The sequence below is a fragment of the Lactuca saligna genome, chromosome 4 (genome assembly GCF_052625555.1).
Source record: "Lactuca saligna cultivar CGN05327 chromosome 4, ASM5262555v1, whole genome shotgun sequence".
In the NCBI taxonomy this organism is placed as follows: Eukaryota; Viridiplantae; Streptophyta; class Magnoliopsida; order Asterales; family Asteraceae; genus Lactuca; species Lactuca saligna.
The window spans coordinates 98,553,601-98,561,710 of NC_136420.1; the positions used below are offsets into that span (position 1 = coordinate 98,553,601).

At 40.7% G+C, this 8,110-nt stretch overlaps 1 pseudogene; it reads left to right on the plus strand.

Moving 5' to 3' along the window:
* Positions 1-4,495: 4,495 nt before the first annotated feature.
* Positions 4,496-6,734, plus strand: LOC145039948 (heat shock cognate 70 kDa protein-like; annotated as a pseudogene).
* The last annotated feature ends 1,376 nt before the right edge of the window (positions 6,735-8,110 follow it).

The following is an 8,110-nucleotide window of genomic DNA, read 5'->3' on the forward strand; positions in this document are numbered from 1 at the left end:
GACTCGACGAGTTGTTCATTCCACTCGTCGAGTTCCTCCTCATCTTCATGCTACTCGCCGAGTCCACTCGAAGGACTCGCCGAGTCCATTCATATCTACATACATGCAGAGGACTTTTGAGTTATGCATGGACTCCAAATTATATATCTACCCTTCCCAAGCCTATTCCTCACGTAAAGTTGCAAACTTTACGTGTAGAGATGGAGATCTAGGAAAAATATACCATAAACTAGGGTTTAAGGCAAAGAGGCTCCACAATCAACTCAAGGGCTGAAACTTTATGCTTCTCTAAACCATAATATGCTTGGATCTGAAGTAGCAACTCCAGATCCGACTTCTAATTCAAGTAGATAACTAATCATGGCTAAAAAGCCCCAAAACTCACCACCAAAATAGATCTAAAGGAAGGGAAACGACTTAATACCTTCAAATGCTCAGAAATATCTTCCTAATCCCAGATCTATAGCCCCCTCCTTGCACCTTCAAGCTCCTTCTTCCTTCTCCAAGCTTTAATGCACTCTTCAAGGCAACAATTGGCTCAATCACTGGATATGGCGGCTAGGGTTCGACATTCTGGGCTAAAGAGGCAGTAAAGAAACCCTATGGAAGAGAATGAGGCGCTTAAATAGGCTCCAAGCCCTGAATTTAGGGTTTTCCTCACACAGACCAGACTCGCCAAGTCTCCTTGGCCGACTCGCCGAGTCGGTCACTTACTCCTCGGTCCGGATCCCGCTCGGACTCGCCGAGTTCCTCCTTGGACTCGCCGAGTCCCTCCTTAAAGTTAGGGTTTCCTTTCCTTTCTTGGCCTTTAAAACTTTGGGTGTTACACCAACCGCCATCGCCAATTGCTCACGCTCCTCCAACCAGTCTCAGCCTCTTCTCCGTCCGTGATGCTACGTTCTAGCCACACCACCGTTGTTCCCTGGTGTCGGCGGCAACGAGAACCACCAGCAAAGCTGTGAGTACCCGAAGCCACCTCTCCATCGTCCTTCTTCTTCTTCTCTTTTTTGTCATTGTTCACACCCGCACTCGGCTATTACCGGTGTCGTTTCGACCGTTGCCCACTTTGGAGCACATCCCACAACAGTTAGCCGCCGCCACCACTATTTCAACCTACATTTTGATTGTTCGATCGAGATTCACCACAGAGAGGATGGAGCAGCAGCGGGTACGTTCACGTGAAGGTGTCGCGGTAATCCCTGGAGTTGCATGTGTGTGTGTGCTCATGGCCGGAAAGCTTGGGAAACCACCATGGCAGCCGACCATGGTGCTTTCCATAGTGTACAACTGTTCTGTCACCACCCGCCGCCATATGGTGGTGGCTGTGTGTGCGTGATTTAGTGGTGTGTGTGATTTTTTGTGTGTTTGAGTGTGGGATTCATGGAGTGTTGCATGTGGTTCATTTGGCCGGATTTTTCAAGAAGACCACCACTACCACCGTGAGCTGGTGGCTGCCACTGCCGGCCACCACTAGGTTGTTGTCTATGTGTAGTTGTATTAGTGTGTGTGTGTGTGTGTGTGATTATTGGAGTTTAGCATTGTAAAATGTAACTAGAAAAATTGAATAATGGAAAGAAACCCTAACCACCACCGTTGGGTGGTGGCTGCCGCCACCGGCCGCCGTGTCGGGTAGCGGTGTGCCTCGTTGATGTTGTGATTTGGTTGGGATGTTTGGACAAGGGACTAAAACCCTAATGGGTTTTTTAAGCCCTAATGGGCCTAATAAAGCCCTAATTGACATTAAAGCCTAAATATGTGTCTAATGGGCTTAGTGAACCCTAATGGATCTAAGGACTTAGCTTTTGGGCCTAATGGGTTAATGTGGGTTGGAAACCCTAATTAGGGTTTAGAAAAGCCTAATGCAATAAAACCCTAATTTGGGACTTATCGGGCCCGCATCAGAATTATTTAATGAACTTAAAATATTAATTGGCAATCATTGCAAATTAACCTAAGGCCATGTGGGACTTAATGATTAAGTCCTTAATGGGTTAAGTAGGAAAACTTAACCCTAATCATCATTTTATGTGTTAACCTTAATTTCGCTTGGGCCTTGAGTTGGGCCTTTATATTTGGTTTTGGTGTTTAGGCCAATAATGGGCCAACCAAGAACAATCAATGGACTAGAATAATTAGATGGGCTTAGGGGTAAGGCCCATATGAGGGCTTGGGTCCAATTTGGAAAATTGGGCCATAGATGGGCCATCGTTTGGGCCTTAATGATTATATGTTATTAGGCCATTTGAGTGTCAAATGCTAGACCGAAATAAATGGTTGGGCCTTTGAATAAGACCATGTAAAGGCTTGGGCCCAATTTGGAAAATTAGGCCATATGTTGGGCTTTGATTCCTAGTTTGACTTTTGGGCCTATGGATTGGACCTTGGGTTGGAATAAAACCAAGCTTGGGGTAATGTAGTAATTATCCAAAGTAGGTATTTATGGTTATGTAGTGGAACCCAATTAGTAATTGGGTGTTATTTTGATGTTGACAGTTCGGGAACCTGTCATCCAGCAGCTGCGCTTGGGTCTGCGGGACTTCAGCAGTGCCAGGTGAGTCTTCTCACCATACCTATGGGTCTAAGGCACCAAGGCCGGCCCATTATGTGATTATGATATATGTGTTAGCCATTCTATGTTTTGATATTATATGTGATTGTGTGTTTTGCATGAAGACCCCGGGGGGAGCCCATGACATTGGATGTAAGACCATGTAGGGTAGCCCATGGTAGTCCTAGGTAAAGACTATGTGGGGTAGCCCATGGCACTATTACAGGTTTTATGTATGCATGGCTTATGTGATATGTGTGTAGCTTTTATAGCTAACATGATATATGATATGTGTTTAGCTTTTATAGCTAACATGATATATGATATGTGTGTAGCTTTTATAGCTAACAGGATATGTGATATGTGGATTGTGTGTGTGGTATGCTTTGGGAAACTCCCTAAGCTTCGTGCTTATGGTTTTCAGTTTGGTTTTAGGTACTTCATTTTCAAAAGAAAGGAGTCGGCTCGATCGCAGTGCATCACACCATGTTTTCCGCACACAAAATCTTTGGGATTAGACTCTGATATGGTTTTATGATATTACGTTTTGATTATTGACACTTTTGTTTTGATATGACATGATATTATGGATGTTTTATTATATTGTTGGTTTTATAATAACGTATTTAAAAATGATTTTTTTGGCCTGAATTTTTGGGATGTTACACTCAGACCTTGATTTGGTAGATCTACTTGTCCTCGTTTGAAAATCTTCTCGAAGACAATTTTTACCAAGACACCGCTTTAAAAGTTTTTTGTTCTTAAATATACTCTCACATTCAATCTTTTGAAGATTGATGTCTACCATCTGTGTTGGGATATATTCATTAATATCAACTGGGCATGTTGGTAGAGGGGGCATACCGTAAAAAGGGTTATCGGGAAACTTAGCTTTAACTTCATCACCCAACTCATCTCCATTTGAATTGCTTTTTATGTCGGTTATATCTAAACCTACATTAGCAACATCAACATAATCCCCGTAAACATGCTCTTTTTCATCTTTTTGATGCATAATGTTTTTCTTTTTACTTTTATCTACTACACGTCTATTCATAACTTTAACTTCTTGTTCGGGAACATCAACACAACGACCACCCACGTCATTAAGATATGTACTAACATCATCATCACCAACATACTTGTAATTCTCAGGATCCACATAGTGAATAGGTGAATAACTAACGTTAACATTTTCAGCAACACTGTGAAACTGAGGTATACTGGGAGTACTGAAAGTACCTATCGAATCGTTGCTCCCTTTATAGTTTCATAAATTACCAACCGGCTGATTTCCACTGTAACCAGCCTCATTAACCTCATCTCCTTCATCAACCACCACAAACACTTTCACAACCCTTCCTCCGCTACATTTGATTACATTTATCAACATTCTAACATCCATATTTTCAACTATAGCTATACAATATTTCAATTCAGGATGATGGAAACAAAGACTATTTCTATATTTGTCTAAAAAACCAATTTTGCTTCTCACCAAAGATATAAATTCACTATAACTAATATACTCAGAAAATATCAAAGCGAATTCAGAATTACCTCTCTGTGGACATACGTATTCCAGATTTGTTTCAATAACTTGTCATCTCTCACCGGTTACAAGACAAACCAAATATTCAATCATTTTTTAGAGAGATTTTAAAGAAATTTCCTAAAGAAATAACAACTAAACTGATAATTTTCTACAAACGTTTTTATATAGTAAGGTTATTTCATAGTCAAACCAATTGATTTCATAGTCAAAATAAAATAAATAAAAACATAATTTCGCAGATGAAATAGAGAGGAAATCAGTCCATCTGCGATTTAAGCCTGGTAAACCGCTATATATACACTATATATATATATATATATATATATATATATATATATATATATATATATATATATATATATATATATATATATATAATACCCCACCTGCGAATGTATAAGTGGCTAAAGCATAACTGTGCTTTAGCTACTTGTACATTCGCGGATGGGGTGTAAAAATCGCAGATGGACCATTCCCATCTACGATTTATGTGGCCAAATGTGCAATTCCTATTTTTTTTGGCTATTTCCCACAAAGTAATTAGTATATTTGGCTATTTTTGTCATTTTCTCTAAATATTATATTAAATTATAATTAGCATATTTCTTTATTTTTTATTTCAATTTAAAAAAAAAAGTAATTAAATATCTTCTTATCTTTTGTTCCTATAAATTCTCATATCCAATTAAATGATGACATGTGTACCATTTAATGTCTATTTAATGAAATTTAATTATATTTTAGTATATTAATGTAACACATGTAATTGTTTTAAAAATTACTTATTGTTATACTTTGATATTTTTTTTAATCAACCCGTCTGTCCGTGTAATACACGTGTTTTATACCTAGTTATAAAATAAATAAAAAGGCTGAAGGGCTCGAAAAATGTAACACTTGATAGATTGAATATTTGGTCTAAAAATAAGGAGATAAGGGTCGAGATACTAGGAGATAAAGATTGATTGTGCATCAGATTGTGTATATCTCTTATTAAACTTTTTGAATTTTAAAACAAAATGTATAAGGTAAGTTATGATGAAAAGCGATAGTTAATTTATATTGAAATTGGGCTGGAATAGGCAAAACAGGAGACGACGCACCGTCCATCGGCATTGACCTCGGAACAACGTACTCATGTGTCGCCGTTGGGAAGAATGATCGCATCGAAATCATTCCTAATGCTCAGGGATATAGAACGACACCGTCTTGTGTTGCTTTCGTTGATGCAGCACGTCTCATTGGCGATGGCACCAAGAACCAAGCCACCATCAACCCTACTAACACCATATTTGGTACGTAATAACCTTTTTTTTTTCTTTTCATGCATTGTATTGAATGTTGTTATTTTATTATGATTAAGCGTAAGGAAATTCCATATTTTAAGAATCATTCTTCACTCAACAACGGAATCTGATACATTTAAGTCCACTGAAGTCTTAGCTCATTGTTATAAACTAATATTTTTTGAAGTAATGTTCAGATGCTAAGAGGTTGATTGGAAGAAGGTTCAGTGATTCCAAAGTGCAAGAGGACAAGAAATTGTGGCCTTTTAAGGTGATAGAAGGTCCTTCCGACACACCAAAGATAGTCGTCTCCTACAAAGGTAAAGCCACGGAATTTTTGGCGGAAGAAATTTCATCAATGGTTCTTGGAAGGATGAAAGAAATTGCAGAATCATACGTTGGAAAACCCGTGAAAGATGGTGTGATAACAGTCCCCGCTTACTTTAACGATCCACAGCGTCAAGCAACAAAAGATGCTGGCACTATTGTTGGACTCAACGTCATTAGCATGATCAATGAACCTACAGCAGCTGCAATTTCTTATGGTCTATAAGAGCCCTTCAAAATGAAAGAGAAAAAGAAGAAGAATGTGGTGGTGTTTGATCTGGGTGGTGGCACTTTTGATGTCCCTATACTGACTATGGTAGAAGGGGAATTCAGTACCTTTGAGGTGAAAGCCGTTGCTGGTGACACTCATTTGGGAGGCGAGGATTTTGATAACCGCATGGTGGATCATTGTGTTATGGAATTTAAAAGAAAATGGAAGAAAGACTTGACACCTAACAAAAAAGCATTGGGGAGACTGAGATGTGCTTGTGAGAAAGCAAAAAGGATTCTCTCAAGCAATACTCTCACATCTATCGAGCTAGATTTCTTGCATGAGGGGATTGATTTCTCTATAAAATTCAGTCGAGCTAAATTTGAAGACCTCAACATGGAGTATTTTGATCGATGCATCAAGACTTTGGAGGCATGTTTAAGCGATGCAAAGATGAAGAAACCGGAGGTAAATGAGGTGATTCTTGTTGGTGGGTCAACTAGAATACCAAAGGTCCAATGTATGTTGCAAAAACTTTTGAATCAGAAGGAGCTATACAAGAGCCTAAACCCCGATGAGGCTGTAGCATATGGTGCAGCAGTTATGGCTGCAAAGTTAAGTGTTAACAGTGATAAAAGGTGTCGAGATTTGGTGTTATTAGATGTCACTCCTTTGTCCCTTGGTATACAAATAAGAGGCAAAAGATTTAGCATCGTGATCCCACGGAATACGCCAATACCTATGAAAAAATCCAAAAATTATTTTACATCCCATGACAACCAGACTTACACACATACGCCTTTCTAGGCCATGACCTTCCGATACTACTTACACACATACGCCTTTCCAGGCCATGACCTTCCGGTCCACATAACGTAGAATGCCTTCCGGCCCATATCAAGCAATACCATAACAAACAACTACCCGAATTTCCATCCGGTAAAGGGTCGACCTTGGTGCCGTAGACCCTATTGATATAGTGACAATAACTCACCTCGAACTGCTGGCTGAAAGGATAAGATCCCGCTGCTCCAAACTCCGACACGAACTCCTCCACTGAACACCAAAACACTCAACTCAATATATATCCTTAATTACCAAAATACCCCTGGATGACAACTGGTCAACCTTGGACAAAGTCAAAGTCAACCTCTGACTGACTCTACTCGCCGAGTCAACCCGATGACTCATCGAGTCCCTATGCTCAGAACTTCCCACAATCCGCGACCTAACTCGTCGAGTCATCCCGAGACTCGCCGAGTCCAACAACTCTGAGTCCACTCGCACCCAACTCACCGAGTCATCCCTTGACTCACTGATTCTCGACTCAACCAGAAAATATTAGGACTCTTCGACAAGACTCGCCGAGTCCAAGAACAGACTCGCCGGGTCTAAGGCTATCTTCAACCTACTCGCCAAGTTGTTCATCCAACTCGTCGAGTTCCAGCTCATCTTCAAGCAACTCGTCGAGTCCACCCATGTGACTCGCCGAGTACCACCGGTCTGAATCCCTACAGAAGCATTCCAGGCCATGCAATTGGTCCAAAACATAGATCTAGCCTCCTACAATCCATCCATCACGTAAAGTGGCAAACTTTACGTGAATCCAAAGAGATCTAGGCCTTATTCACTTTAGAGCTAGGGTTTGGGACATGATGGCTTCACTAAGCACTCAAACACAGGAACTTTAATGCACTCTAGGCCTTCAATATTCCAGATCTAAGGTAGCAACCTCAGATCTAACCTCCAAACTCCAAAACATACCAAGATATACTCCCCACAAACCCCAAAATGATGAATCCATATGAGTGATAGCCCAAGAACGAGATATTACCTCAAAAGAATGCCCCAACTGCAATGAAACTCGAATCCACACAAAGCCCTTTGATCCAAGCCTCTTCTCCTTCAAGATTTCTTCAACAAACACCTCCCCCAAGCTCCAAATGCACTCCAATCTTCTTCAATCACGCTTTCTAGGGTTTCTGGACTTCAAGGGGGGATCAAAGAGGCTGGGGAGAGGATATAATGTTCTTTAAATAGGGCTCATTCCCCGGATTTAGGGTTTTCTCCACTCAGCACCTACTCGCCGAGTCCATCTTTGGACTCGCCGAGTAGGCCACTTGACTCGCGACCAAGGTCGCGACCCTACTCGCCGAGTCCATCCATGGACTCACCGAGTTGCC